A 15,052-nucleotide genomic window follows, 5' to 3' on the forward strand; every position below is an offset into this window, starting at 1 on the left:
GTTAGAGGGACAAATGCCTTTCATGCAACAATGGATCTCTTCTGGGAGAACTTCCTAGGTAGTCAGTCTACTACAGTGATGGTGAACCTTTTGAGCTCGGAGTGTCAGCATTTTGAAAAACCCTAACTTAACTCTGGTGCCGTGTCACATATAGAAATTTTTTGATATTTGCAACCATAGTAAAACAAAGATTTATATTTTTGATATTTATTTTATATATTTAAATGCCATTTAACAAAGAAAAATCAACCAAAAAAATGAGTTCGCATGTCACCGCTGACACGCGTGTCATAGGTTCGCCATCACTGGTCTACTATGGGCTTTCTCATGACATTAAGTCCCAGAAAGTCCAGTGAGTATGTAAGCCTTCCAAACAGAGGGAGGGGCCTTTGCACAGACCTAGAAGCCAAATAGAGCAGAGCCTGGTGCAGGTCCAAGTGGACTGAACACTGAAGGGTGGTGGCTCCTCTTGGTTGGTCTTCCCAGCAGTTAGCATAGGGGAGGAATACATTGATGGATGCTGGAAACCAAGATCAATGGTAATTAATATAAATGTGAGGAGTCCCGCAGAAGCCTGGCTGGGACTCCTTTTGATATTCACAGGGTGAATATTTACATTTTATTGCCTACTGCTGACTCAATGGCCTAAAGCAAACTCCCCCAAAACCTGACAATCTTACTGTTTACTAAACATTACCATTGATATGTCTGTTTGCATTCCTAAAAGGCAATTGTGTATTCTAGTAAATAAAAGCAGCTGGGAACGGAGACTCAGTGGAATTTGACTTCTACAGTCGAGTCTTCCCCGGGCTTCCCCCCATAATTTCAAAATTAATATTTCGTCTCGTGTGTCAATTTGTGCGTCAGCTCTTTCTCCAAACCTTTGAACCCAAAAGCCACGCTGGCCATGGCCTTTCACAGATGGAAGCAATGAGGGCAAGCATAAGATCCTGGAGTGTTTTCTAGAACAGAGGGGAGAAGCTCAGAGGTGGCTGAGCCTCAGGTTGTCTGTAGAATGGAAGGAATGTTTTGGCCATAAGTGTGGACTCTTAAGGTCATATGCATCCACTGCATTAGTTGGAGTCAAACTTCTGAATTAGACAAATCCAGTCTTCAGCAGGCTCGGCTGGTCTTCGACTTCAGGCCCCAGATAACCCCAGAAGCTTGCTGAAGACTTGCTCCATGAAATGGTGTTGGTTTGTCTCTTTCTCAAAGGTGTCTTTTACCTCTGCTAGGCTTGTGAGGTTTACTTGTCTGGCCCTCCTTACAGGGGGCCTTCCTTCCAAGTAAGAGACACCAAGGATGAGGTGTGAGACAAAGCTTCACATACCAAATTCCTTCTTCCCTCTGCCACTTTCCCCCCAGAAAGGGCACCCTTTCCTATGAGCAAACTGGCTTAAGGCTCCTGGCCTATTGTGGACACTCGATTGTAGATCCTCAAATATTAGGTTCTTTTTCCAGATTAACCTATTAGACCTTTTAGGTTAACCTATTAGGCCTTTCTCAGGGGACCAGTTGTAAAGCTAGACTGAGAAGCTCAGTGTTTGATGGGAGGAACTGGCATCGGTGGGGTGAGTTTGGCTTAGGCTGGGGAGATGTCAACTGTGTCTCCCCAAAAGCCCTCTACGTGGCCCAATGACATAGGCTTCACTTAAGAGATGGAGAACAATAACAGAAATGGATATTCTGGTTGGATGTTGGTTAACGGAAGCCCTCCATATGTATATTCTGACCGTTTCTAACCTTACCTTAGTTGGATGAACTAACCCAACTCATCCCTAACCTATGCATCTAAGCCTCTGGTGGTGCCTTGATTATTTGTAGAGACTGAGCACCATGTAGCATTCCAAGAGTGTTACTTCAGAGAGGATGCCCCACATCCCCACAGCCCACCTTTGGTTCCTTTGTAAACGCTGTGGTCTTTCTCCAGAGCACTTATTGTGGTCACACAAGCACTCTGTATTAACTTTCTACTGCTGCATAATGAACTTGGCAGTTTAAAATACACCTACCCAAAATGGAGGACCCAATTATGCCATGCTTGGATTCCTGACCCATGGAGACTGAAAGATAGTAAATGTGGGTATGTGGTTTTTTTTACTACTTTTTTATTGATTTTAGAGAGGAAGGGAGAGGGAGAGATAGAAACATCAATGATCGGCTGCCTGCTGCACACACCCCCACTGGGGATTGAGCCCATTACTCAGGCATGTGCCCTTGACTAGAGTCGAACCGGGACCCTTCAGTCTGCAGGCCAACGCTCTATCCACTGAGCCAAAGTGGGTAAGGCTAAATGTGGGAGTTAAGCTGAAGAAATACATTGACTGTTTGTTCAGGTACTGAGCAGGCACATCGAGGCTGGGTTCTCTGCTCTACCCCAAGGCTGAAATTAAAGTGTCAGCTGGACTGTGGTTCTCATCTGGAGACTGGAGACAAACTGTCTTTCAAGCTGTTCTTGGTATGATTCAGTTCCATGCAGGGTAAGGTGAGGTTCCTTCCTTTGATGGCTTTTACATTGGCTCCTAGAGGCCTCCTGCATCCGTTGCCATGTGACCCCTCTATCTTCAACAAGCTGGTACGTTGTGAATCTTTCTCGTGCTTTGAATACCTGACTTGGTATATCTACAAGGTCTAGACCCAAATGTCTAAAGGGCACATGTGATTAGGTCAGGCTCGCCCAGGACAGCCCGTCTCCCTTGTGCCACATAATAGTCACAGGAATGACATCTTACATGCATGGGTTCTCTCACACCCACGGGCTTACTGGTATATGGGGTGTGTGCATATGGCATGGAAGTCTTGGTGGGGCATATAAGATGCCTATCATACCTGCGGCTTATGATCCTTGCTAGACTCACTTGAGGACAGGGATCTTATCTCCCGACTGTCCCCAGCGGCTGGAACATAGATGTTGGAGCTTCCGGGACTGAAGAGCCTCCTAATCGGGAACTAAGGATGTTCTACTGGGATAATCGTGCCTTTTTGTCGATGCAGCCTTCAAAGCCAAGAGAGGGAAGTAACATTAACCAGACATCCCATTCACCACGAGGGCTGCCTTCTGAGACTTTTATTTTTAAATAAAGGCTGCCTTCTCCCCTCCAGTTTAATGCTATCCAAAGTGTTTTTGAAAATTCCACTTGCTCAGACTGGCATTGTTATTCCTGTCATTATCCACAACTTATACCATGGGCAGTAAAATAACAGACCCAACCTTTCTTGACGTCCATTCACCCACCAGCATCCACCCACTTGGCTGATTGTGGCCATGAGAATAATTCCACTAATAAGGGAATAATAAGGGAATGAGTACAGGTTTGTTTTTTTCCTCTTAAAATGGTTTTAGTACTTTCTCTTGGGAAATTCCCTATGTTGGGTGAGTGCTGCCCCCTTTGGGTCAGAAGGAGTAGTTCCTGTCAAGTATGAATAAAACAGTAAAAAGTCAATAAAATAGTAAAAAAGAAAAAGTGTCAAGAAAGCCAAATGCCAATACAGTGGGGCCTTGACTTATGATTTTAATTCGTTCCGAGACCGAGCTCGTTAAGGAGCTCGTTAACTCAAATTACTCTATCAACTCAATGCAAAAAATCAGCCGAGAGACAGCTGGTATCTCAAAAAACTCGCTAGTCGGGGCACTCGTAAGTCAAGGCCACACCGTACCTCACTTCCTTCTCCCCTCATCAGGAGAGTCACAACTTGGTTGTTGCGGCCCTTTGCTTTCCCCTTTATGTTCTTAGGGGAACTAGTTTGAAGACCTGGGGCAGTGCTATAGGAAAGGCAGGGAAGTCAACCCTAATTTCAGTCCTGAGCCCTAATTTTTCTTATGTGTGAAACGGGCTGAGAAATTGCTGTCTGATGCTCACAGCAAACCTGCCACTGTTCTCCTGGGGCCATTGCTGACCCATCACAGCGCTAGTCCTTGGTTAACTGGGTGTAAGAATCCTTCTCAACACTGTGGTCCAGGACAGCTACAAGCCCGAACTGCAAGAGTATTGCTCATAACAAGCCTCAGTCCTCAATCCTCCACCCAGCTGGCATTTGCTTGATTTGGGGCTCTGCTGGATTAGCCTGGGGGCTGTCATGTTTGATCTGCCTCTGAAAATCTCCAGTGGAGTGAAAGGGAGCCAGGCTGTGTAACTTCCTACCCCCACCCAAATTCAACATGGATAAGAGGCCAGAGAGTAGAAAGCTGAGACCAAAGACAAGGTGGTCTCAGATTTACAGATTCAAGTTTTGGAAAAGTCTTAAGTTAGTGCATCTTCTGATATGAGGTCAAGTTCTTCCTTGTCCTTCAGAGCAATTGTGCTTTGGGGAGGAGACCTGCCTGACCCTCATACAGGAGCTCTTGTCTGAGTTTTGTTACCAATAGCTGAGTCTTAGCTTAAGTCACTTAACCTCTTGGGACTTACTTTCCAATAAAAGGAATGACTGTCTATCTTTAGGTCTTTGGAGATTGTGCATCGTGGGTAGCAATAGTAAGCTGCCCAGTAGACCTAATCTGAGTCAGGCAGATCTAACTTCTTCCCTTCAGGCTGAATAGCCTCAATTTCTCCCATAGGACTTCAGTCTTCTTCCTTGTAATGCCTTCACCTGGGTCATCCTTCAGCTTTGAGGACACTGCTCTCTGACACTGAAGGCCACCATGTTCCATTGGGTGGTGGTGACTCTGGTGGATGGCTGTGCATATACCATGTTCTTCTCAGGCCTCCAGCAATCAGAAATCATGAGAGCTGTTGCCAAGAGCAATAGCTAAGCCTGGTCCTTTGGACACTGTCCTACCCAATCATCACCTCAAGGACCTCCTGAGATCTTTGCTTCCAAAATATTTGTTCAAGATGCTTTAAAACAGCATTGTGTTAGAGAAGAATACAAAAATGTGGTCCCAAGTATTTTTGAATTGAAGTCTGGACATCTTATAGTGGAGTAAACCACTCAACCAATAACTGAATGCCTGGCCTATTCTGGAGACGATTTTAGGTGCAGAAGAGACAGATTTGGGGGCCAAAATTCCATATGGCCCCAGCAACACTTATTGGGTTAATGCTTGATTTAGCTCCTGACACCACTTGTTGTTTTAGGGGAGTCCCTGCCTGTGTGAAATGTTCTTGTTGGGCACACAGAATAAATCATCGTGAAGCAGCCTCTGCAGCAAAAAGGCTAAGAGGAGCCTTGCGCTTGGTATCTGACCTGGGCCTGAAGCTGCCTTGGTTGTGGGTAAACTACTTACCCATACCTATCCTCTGCTCTGGATCTGCAAAAACAGTTCCATCATTTTCAGAGGAATTCATGGGGTCCTGGAATTGAGCTGCTCTGCAGCATGAGAAAAGGTCTCAGACGCCAAGTGAGTTTGAGGGAATGCTATATGTCGTATTCTTCTCTTGGAGGTTCACATGCATGTCAGCATATTAAAAGCTTTGATAAGTTCTGCAAAGGAGTATTTAATGCTGTGTAAACTAGTCTCAGGAACCACAAACTACTTCTGGGTTAACAGTGGAACCAGGATCCTGAGTGCTAACTTATGACATGAGAAAAAGTTAAGTCCCTGAGATGCAAATTTAATTCATGTTCCACTTGAGTCCTTGGTCAAGAAAAGCCTTTAACTGTACCTGACTGTAAACCATGTTTTAAGATAAAGAAGGCCCACCTCATGTTCAAGTGACTTTATATTCCAGGAGATCCCTTAACTGTCACTTTAAGCTGATCACATCAGAATGGGAAAGGCTGTCCCCTTTCCTGAAAGAAACTTAGAAGATGGCAGAACTATGTAACTTATTCTGCGTGGGAGAGTCATGACATCTGAAAGGCCAACTTAATGGAAACAGTTCAGGTTCTTTTCTTGAGATTGAATTAAAAACTTGTCCTCAGATTCTGGCCAAAACGTTCATATTTTCACACCCAAGGCAGCTTTCTAGAAATTCTCATTGAAAGTGGAGAAACATTAAACCTAAATATTAAATAGGGTAATAAGTAATTGAATTTAGGGAAAGTGGGGTCTCCTTAGTTGCTGGGGTGCCCTGCTTTGGGGACCTGCCAATCACAGTGAGCAAAGAAATGTGATATTTTGAAGGATTTTTGGGTTTGCTTTTTGGTTTTGTTTTGGGGTTGATCTGTTTTATAATCGGCGTAGTCACTGGCTACACCCAGAGTCCTGCAGACTTTTAGGTTCACCAAGCGGAAAGGCAGTGCTTCTGCGAGCTTCCCTGGAGGCAGACAGATCATGGCAACCAGGAGTTAAAGACAGTTCACTTAGGCGCAGTGGTCAGCAAACTCATTAGTCAACAGAGCCAAATATCAACAGTACTTCTTCAAAATAGACTCACCCAGGCCAAAAACTGACTTCTGTGCATGGGTCACGAAGTTTCAATCGCACTGTACATGCGCCTGCACGTGGTATTTTGTGGAAGAGCCACACTCAAGGGGCCAAGAAGCCGCATGTGGCTCGTGAGCCGCAGTTTGCTGACCACGGATTAGAGGGTCTTTCATGACTTCACTCACTTTCTTCTCCTGCAGCTCCCTGGGCTCAAGGATTCTTGTTCTTCATGATCTTCATAGTTTCTGGGCTGAGCTTTCGGGCAAGGCACTCTGCCACCCTGGTTCCCTCAGTCAATTGCTCTCAGAAGCCCTGCCCCAGGTAGTTGTCAAGGTCACTGTGGGAGAGGAGGTCCTTGAGGTGCTTATTAAGCAGGACAAATATATCTTTTCCTTCTGGCATTACTGAGTCAGCTCCCGTGCCTGAACTTTAATTAGAAAGTCAAGTTTCCTGTCCTTTATCCATCCCTGAACAATCATTGGTTCTTTTTCTTCTTTACCCTCTTCATCTTCATGATTTTCTGCTTTAGAGGTTTAGGTGTTTTTGTTTTTGTTTATTTTTAGTTTTGAGTTGAAGGAATGAGCCTCCTAGGCTTGTAATCTGAAGTATTCCTGGTTGGCTTTGGGCTTCTGGACACAGGTTCGCAGATTTGGGGGCAGAGATTCCATATGGCTCCAGCAATGCTTGTTGGGTTAGTGTTTGATTTAGCTCCTGATGCCACTTGGTGTTTGGGGGGAAGAACTCTTTGCTCATTGGTGGAAGGGCTGGAACAAGTATAGTAAGTGTCCCAAGTCATAATTCGGAGGCCAACAACCAGGACATAAAAGTACACAGACTATTAAAAAAACCCAATATGGAATGTTCATATAGTGTGTGTATGTGGAAAAGATTAAAAACCCATAAACCTGTGCAAGTTAATGAGGACAGATGGTCTGCACAATGGATCGGAGAATAAATCAGGGCCTTCCCTTACCTGTCAGCCCCATCTTGGGCCGCAGGCTAACCTGAGTCTCTTCTCCCCCCTCCTTGCCTCTCCCCCACTGCTGAGACCAGCTGGAGAGGAAATGGAACAGTTCCCAAACTGAAAAGGAAGTTCACCTCAGAGTCCCAGCCCGGGAGGGAAGGGGAGGGAGGAAGGATGGCACAGAAGGAACTTGGATAAAGAGATGTAGCAGCTTGTTGAAATCGCCACAATGGGTTCTTAAACTGGACCGGAGGGCCAGAACAAAAGCATGGATGGAGTGTTTGTGTGAACTAATATAAATTCAAAGTAAACATCATTACATAAAAGGGTACGGTCTTTTTTTTTTTTTTTTTTTTTTTAGTTTTATTCATTTCAAACGGGCCGGATCCGGCCCGCGGGCCATAGTTTGCCCACAGCTGTTCTAGGTTATCACAACGGTGGAGGACACTCTTGATGTTCATCAGCAATTTCCCATCTGACACCACACTCATCTCTGCCATCTCCTTTCGTAGAACTCTAAGTTTGGAAATGTGGTCTGAAAATGCAGCTTTGTTTGCAATGAGATTCCGTAGAATGTGCTTCTCTTCTGCAGCTAGCCTTGAGTGAACTACCTCTTGCTCACACTCTACGGATTCTATCACATTCTCATATTCACAGGCTAACTTTGCTCTCCGGTTTTCCACCTTTTCTCTCAGTTCTGATCGTTGCCTGTCGTGGGTGGATACTAGTTTCTGAAGGTCTGCCACCCGCTTCTTCAGGGGCTCAGTGTAACTTCTGAGCTTTTGCCTGTAATGAGAGGCAGCTTCTTCCATGGGCCTCACCTGGTGGCCCTGGTGGTCAGGGGGCTGAGTGCACAGGGAACACAACAACTTTAGGTCCTCCTCACAGAAGCGCCTCTCTTCCTGCTGCTTCACCTTGGCCCCTGTGATCTGGAGGAGGTTGGCCATGTCAACCATCCTTCTCAGCTGGGTGTTGTTCCATATGTCACCATTTTATTCTTTAAGAAAAGAGGAACAAAGTTATAAAGAAGAGCCTTTAACATTTCTTGTAATATTGGTGTGGTGGTAATGAACTTTTTTAAGCTTTTTCTTGTGTGGGAAGCTCTTTATTCCTCCAATATTAAATGACATCATTGCTGGGTAAAGTAGTTTTGATTGTAGCCCCTTGCTTTCATCACTTTGAATATTTTATGCCAATCCCTTCTGGCCTGACATGTTTCTTTTGAGAAGTCCGCTGACAGTCTTATGGGAACTCCCTTGTAGGTAACTATCTTTCTCTTGTTGCTTTTAAGATTCTCTCTGTCCTTAACCTTTGCTGTTTTAATTATGATGTACCTTGGTGTGGTCTCTTAGTGGAAGGACTCCTGAACTAGAGCTGGGTGAGGTGTCCTCCACTTCCTCATGAGGGAGAACATTCACTTTCAAGTTGGATAAGGTTAACTTCTTCCATTTAGGAAGTATTTAGTCATTGGCTCAGGATACATCAATAGGAAGGGCAGAAGGGATTATGTTGGAACAGTTAACTGAAATTTTAAGAACTTGCCAACGAGAATATAGGATTGGGGTTTGACTGTTCCAGATACCTTTTTTTTCCATAATACAAATTTATTGTTACACAAATGTACAGTTTTTGAACAGAAAAAGAAAGCCCCACTGTTGCCTAGAAAGAGGAGTTGAAGCAGCACGTGGGAAGCAGGGTGGCTCCGGGATGTCAGGTATGTGGTTACCGGCTCTGCTCAATGTATGTGGAGATGTCCCTTTCTTCAGGAAGCTCCGCCACATTGACTTCAAACCTACCCTGAACGTCATTGAGGATTTTGGCATCATTCTCATGGGACACAAAGTGATAGCCAGGCCTTTGGTGCCAAAGTGACCGGCACAGGCCACCCGGTGGAGGTAGGTGTCCGAGTCCCCAGGTATGTCATAATTGAAGACGATGTTGACTCGCTCCATGTCCATCCCTCGGCCAAACAGATCGGTGGCCACCAGGATCCGCCGCTGAAAGTCCTTGAACTGCTGATAGTGTGATAGGCGCTCCTCCTGGGCCATGGCCCTGTGGGTGGCGATGGCTGGGAAGTTCTGTTCCACAAGTAGCTGGGCCAGGGCCATGCAGCACTGCACCGACCTCACGAAGATCACCACCTGGTTAAAGTCTAGTCCGTTCAGGAGGTCAAAGAGTTTACGGTTCTTTTCGCTGTCTTCGAGCTTGACATAGTACTGCTGCAGCCCATGCAGCGTGAGCTTGTTCTCGTCGTCCACCAACACCTCCATGGGAACTTGCATGAACTTCCTGCAGACGGGCCGGATCTCCTTGCTCAGTGTGGCACTGAACATCGTGCACTGCTTCTCGCATGGCGTCAGGCAAAAGATCTCCTATACATCCCGCCGCATGTCCAGCTGCTCCAGCATCTTGTCACACTCATCCAGCACGAAGTGCTTCACGTTTCTCAGGTTGAGGCTCCTGTTTCGCACGAGTGCCAAGATGCGACCTGGAGTCCCCACCACGACGTGGGGACAGTTCTTCAACACCTCTTTGTCCTTCTTGATGGAAAGACCCCCAAAGAACACGGACACCTTGACACTGGGCATGTACTTGGAGAAGCGCTCATACTCCTTCCTGATCTGAAAGGCCAGCTCCTGAGTGTGGCACATGACCAGGGCGGTCACCTGTCCATTGATGGGTGCAATCTGCGGTAGGGTGGCCAGCACGAAGACTGCAGTCTTGCCCATTCCAGACTGGGCCTGGCACAGGACATCCATGCCCAGGATGGCTTGGGGAGCACTGGTGCTTAACCTCAGATGGATGCTCAGAGCCACAGTCCACTATGGCCCTCAGGAACTCAGGCTTCAGCAGAAAGTCCCGGAAGCCAGAGCTGTGGATGGAAACGTAGGACCCCTTGACATCTTTCTTGGGGGTTACTGGGGTGCTCTCTGTAGGAGCCTGGGGCTCTTCATCTTCCTCATAATCCAGAAGCTCGTTTTCCACATCCTGTTCCGCCATCATATTGGTTCCCCATTTGCCTCCGCGCGTTCAGAGAGGCCACACAAGGTAGAGCGCTTCCTGCCTCCTGCGTTGGATCACAGGCCCATGTTTTTAATTATTAGCTTTCCAGGGGAACTCTGCCCTTCCCGGCTGCAAACTGTCTCACCAGCTGAGTATACTTCGCCAATTCGGGGTGGGTGTTATTAGTTTCAGCTGCTCACTCCATTTGCTCCGGGACAAGACCTGGGACGTGTCTGCCTATTCCGCCGCCATCTTGTCTCTCCTGTATGGTCAGTCGGTGCGGGCCCTCTTCCAATTGCAGACTTCTGACTTCTTGTATTCTCACTTGGGGAATGTCTGTTCCAGATACCTTATCAAAAGGATTCCAACTCCCTCCCTGGCGAGTTCTGCAAGTTGCTACACCTCTTTATCCAATTACATTCTGCCTTTGGCTCCCATGAAAAGGCTATTACTTGCAGTGGGGTGTACATTGCCCTTTCTGAAAGACAATTTCCCCCAGAGCCCTTTGATCTAGGCTGGGGTTGGAGGGTGCTTATGCTTCAATACCATCTTTTTTCTAAAAAAGACAGTAATGCTTATTTCATGGGAATGAAGGTGGGAAGTTAAATAAATGCTCCCATTTTCTGAGATGGAGGGACTGGGGAGGGATATTAATTAGCATAATCGAAGTTTGTTTTCAATACTATGAACCCCATTTGAGACTTTCCCTTCCAATGCAAAGACATGTACAAATGTATTATGCACAGCTAAAACTCTCCTCTCCTGAACTTTGTGAAACAAATCATAGTCTATTTTAGCTAGAGGTGAAGACTAAGTATTAAGTCCACACTACTTGGGTGGCCCTGGGCTGGTTACTAAACTCTATCTCCCTAAACTCAGGTCGGAAAGAAAAGTGTCTCACTTATCCCAGTGATCTACCAATCTTATTTGTGTACATAACTGCCTCTAACTAGACTGTGAACTCTTCAAGAATAAGAACTTTAGCTTTTGGTTCACCAAACTTCATGTGGACCAGAGCAGAAGAAAGACATTGTATAAAGTGAACATAAGGTGTGTTTCCCAAATTTTCCCTCCAAGGGGGAAACCTTATGTTTGACTCTTAAAGTCATGCAAACCGAATTACACCTTTAAGCTTGCTCACTGTTCCTTATTCATGCAAGGTCTTCTCTCAATGTATTTATTTACTAGAGGCCCGGTGTCTGGGGTCTCTCGGCCTGGCCTGCACTCTCTCACAATCTGGAACCCCTCGGAGGATGTTGGATAGCCGGTTTCAGCATGATCCCTGCAGGCCCGATCCAGACAGGAGGGAGCCTGATCCTATGCATTGAGCATTGTCCCCTGGTGGTCAGTGCACGTCATAGCGACTGGTCGTTCAGTCATTTGGTTGCTCAGGCTTTTATATATGTAGATTTTTACCTTGAACTGGTGGAGATCATTAAGACCCACAGAGGATATTAGCTCTGCCCACCCCAGGCCCACGTTGAATGTGTGCTTGTGGGGGTTGTCAGGGGTCACGGGGTTGTGCGAGGGAGCCCTCTTGCCCTGAGCCTCTTCTTCCAGCTCTGGCTGCCAGCTGTACTCCGTTCTGTGAGTCCATCTATGGCCCCTGAGTCACATCTGATTCAGTGGGCCTGGGTGGAGCCTGAGATTCCAAATTCTAAGGATCTCCAGCTTAAGGTGAGGCTGCTGGTCCATGGCCCACACTTTTCATCACAGGAGTCTAGACTGGGGCTTGGCAAATGATGCCCTACAGGCCAACTCCAGCCCCCAATAGGTATTTTTTTGTTTTTAAATTCAGGCTTTAAAATTGAGGATTTACATTTCATTTAAAATTAAATTCATATAACATTAAACTAACTATTTTAAATTGAATCATTCAGTGGTATTTAGTAAATTCACAATGTGTATAACCAACTCTATTGAGGATGGTGTGTGTTCTCTGGAAAATTCCTTAGGACTATTTTGTCTTTCTGATTAAAGAGCAAGACTCCAGCCTTGTAACTGCCCCTCGCTCCTCCACCTCAGGAGTAATGGCTAAGCCTTGTCCCCATCCCTTAAGCCCTGACTTAGGTCTTCATATGCATGGGGAACCCAAAGGTGGAATATTTAAGAGATGTTCTACATGGACATACAATCTTCTTTGTGCCTACCTGCCCCTAATATATGCCCTTAAAATTCTTTCCCCTGTTCATAATATGTGCAGCCAAATATATACCTGCACAATCATAGACAAGGGAATCTGTCACCTCCTCTGGGTCTGGCTTTTCCATGGCCTAGAATGTGGTCCATCTTGGTCAACATTCCATGTGAGCTCAGGGAAATGTGTATTATGCTGCTGTTGAGTGAAGTACTGTATAAACGTTCATTAGATTTTCTTGATTGGTGTTGTTTGGCTTAAATATCTTTACTGAGTTTCCTGTCTGCTGGGTCTGTCAATCACTGATAGAGGGGTGTTGAGGTCTCCAACTATAAAACTGCCAGGTGAAACTGACGAATCACCATCAGTTTTCACCTCACGTATCTGATGCTGTAACTTGCATGTGCACTAACTAAGGATTGTTATGTTCTTAGATGTGACCCCTTCGTTATGTAAAGCCCCTCTTTATCCCTGATAACTTGCTCTATTTTGCTTTATTTGAAATATAGCTACTCCCTCTTCTAGTCAGTGTCAGCATAATAGATTAATAATGGGATGGAGAAAACATCTGTTTTAATTAGTTTTCTTTTTTTTAGGGTTGACGCTCAGATATCACTGAATTTATTATAAGATTGCAAACAAGAAAAAGTTATTTAAAAATATTTTCTCAAAAGGTTTTCCAATACAATTTTAAAATTTATTCCGTGTCCTACTTTAGGAAGACTCATATTAGAAAGACAGTGAATTGTCAGCTGCCTAACCGACATTGTTAATGGAAAATAACTGTTTGCAGAATACTGGAAATATGAGGCCAGGAGCTCCTTTCCTGGGTTTTCCTCCCACCCTGCCTGTGGATGGAGCCGTGCAGGGCAGGACCCTGGGATAGCCCACTCATCCAGCTGTACAGGGTGGAGCACCAGGCCGGGCCCTGGAAATTCGTGTCTGGCATTGAGGACCTTTCCTTGTCTATTCTGGGGAAATGTTGTAACCTTGCCATGTGCCCATTGGAAGGGCAGGATCTTCAACGACCTCAAAGCAAGAGGCCAGCTTTACTCAAGACGCCAGTCCTCACTGTCCCTCCCGGCCACTCGGGCCTCCCAGCCACTCAAGCCTGCCATGGAAGGGGCTCTACCTACAGTCCTGAGGCAGCCAGCAGTTGTCTCTCTGCAGCCTTGAGAATTACAAAATTATGACCAGGTGAAGGAGACCCCTAATACACACAGCACAGCCAGAGGTCTGGCAGGTAAAAGGATGGTCACAGGACTTATTAAGGTGAAATAATACAGAGTATTGGGAGCACAAGACATGCACACTATAAATTTAGATTATGCAAAAAACTTAAATTGGTGTCCTTAATTCTCTATTCATCCAATGGACCTATGATCGCGTTCACATCAAATCTCAGACTCAACAGCCGTCAGCAGGAAACCCAGACACTGTGCTGTGCAAGGGCTCTGCCCACATGACCAAATCTATCACCTCCCACACTGGCACCTCCAGGATCAATGAAGCAAAAACTATCAAAGGAAAAAGAATCAGCCACTGTACTCAGCAATACCAGGTGCAAAGACAGAAGTAGGCGTGGCATCACTTTCAAGAGAAAACAGAAATGCAGTTCAAATGTTCTCATTTCAAAATGTCGATGTTCTCCTTTCCTAAGTCACTGTTACCATCCCACAGAGCAGCTGGTAATACTGGGGACCGAGCCTTGGCAATGACGCGCTCTGCGCTGGGACCAGGGAGTATGCGGGAGGCATCACTCCATGGCTGCCAGCTGCTCAATGGCACAGCGGACTTTCTTTGCGATTTCTTCAAATTCCCTCTGCTTACTGTTGGCTTCCTTTGCCATTTTGTTCTTGGTTCTTTCTTTGTCCCATTTCAAAAATTCTCTGAGGGTTCGTTCTTCAAATTGCTTCTTGACAGAAAGGAAAGCACAACCAGATGAATGCTTGTTATATGCCTCTGGGGCAGTGGTTCTCAACCTTCCTAATGCTGCGACCCTTTAATACAGTTCCTCATGTTGTGGTGACCCCCAATTTCATTGTTACAAATTGAACATAATTAAAGCATAGTGATTAATCACAAAAACAATATGTAATTATATATGTGTTTTCCGATGGTCTTAGGCAACCCCTGTGAAAGGGTCATTCGACCCCCAAAGGGGTCGCGACCCACAGGTTGAGAACCGCTGCTGTAGGGGGTTGTCGGCTGGTTCCCAGCCTTCCAGGTCCTTGAAGCAGAAGAAACACTAGGCCAGGTGGGGCTCATTCTCAGTGGGGCAGTGGATGAAGCTGGCCACAGCCATCCATTCTGGGATGCAGGTGCCGCCCTCCAGGAAGAGCCAGTTCTTGATTGTGGAGACGCGGTAGTCTTGAGGTAAAGCTGCCAGGCCACGGGTAACAGCAGGACACCCATCCTACTGCCACCTTGAGCCGTGCCGTGATTCAAATCGGGCAGTTGGCGGCCTAAAGTAGCTTCTTGTAGACAGAAAGATGGGTGGCTCTTCTAATTTAACAAAAACTTGTGAAAAACCGAATTTATGACTGTCACTTTAGTGGTGCGTAATACTCCATAACTAACTCACTGATTCCCGACGCAGGAGTTCCTCCTAGTTTGGGGGGGGGGGGGGCGCCACTAAGCA

General features: G+C 46.0%; 2 pseudogenes; both read right to left on the minus strand.

The window, feature by feature from the left end:
• Positions 1-8,993: 8,993 nt before the first annotated feature.
• LOC138997840 (ATP-dependent RNA helicase DDX39A pseudogene) lies at positions 8,994-10,274 on the minus strand (annotated as a pseudogene).
• A 3,893-nt stretch (positions 10,275-14,167) lies between these two features.
• On the minus strand, positions 14,168-14,826 carry LOC138997952 (baculoviral IAP repeat-containing protein 5-like; annotated as a pseudogene).
• Between the last annotated feature and the right edge of the window lie 226 nt (positions 14,827-15,052).

The sequence above is a fragment of the Myotis yumanensis genome, unplaced genomic scaffold (assembly GCF_028538775.1).
Source record: "Myotis yumanensis isolate MYYU_CA2020_CCGP unplaced genomic scaffold, mMyoYum1.0.hap1 SCAF_19, whole genome shotgun sequence".
NCBI classification, from domain to species: domain Eukaryota; kingdom Metazoa; phylum Chordata; class Mammalia; order Chiroptera; family Vespertilionidae; genus Myotis; species Myotis yumanensis.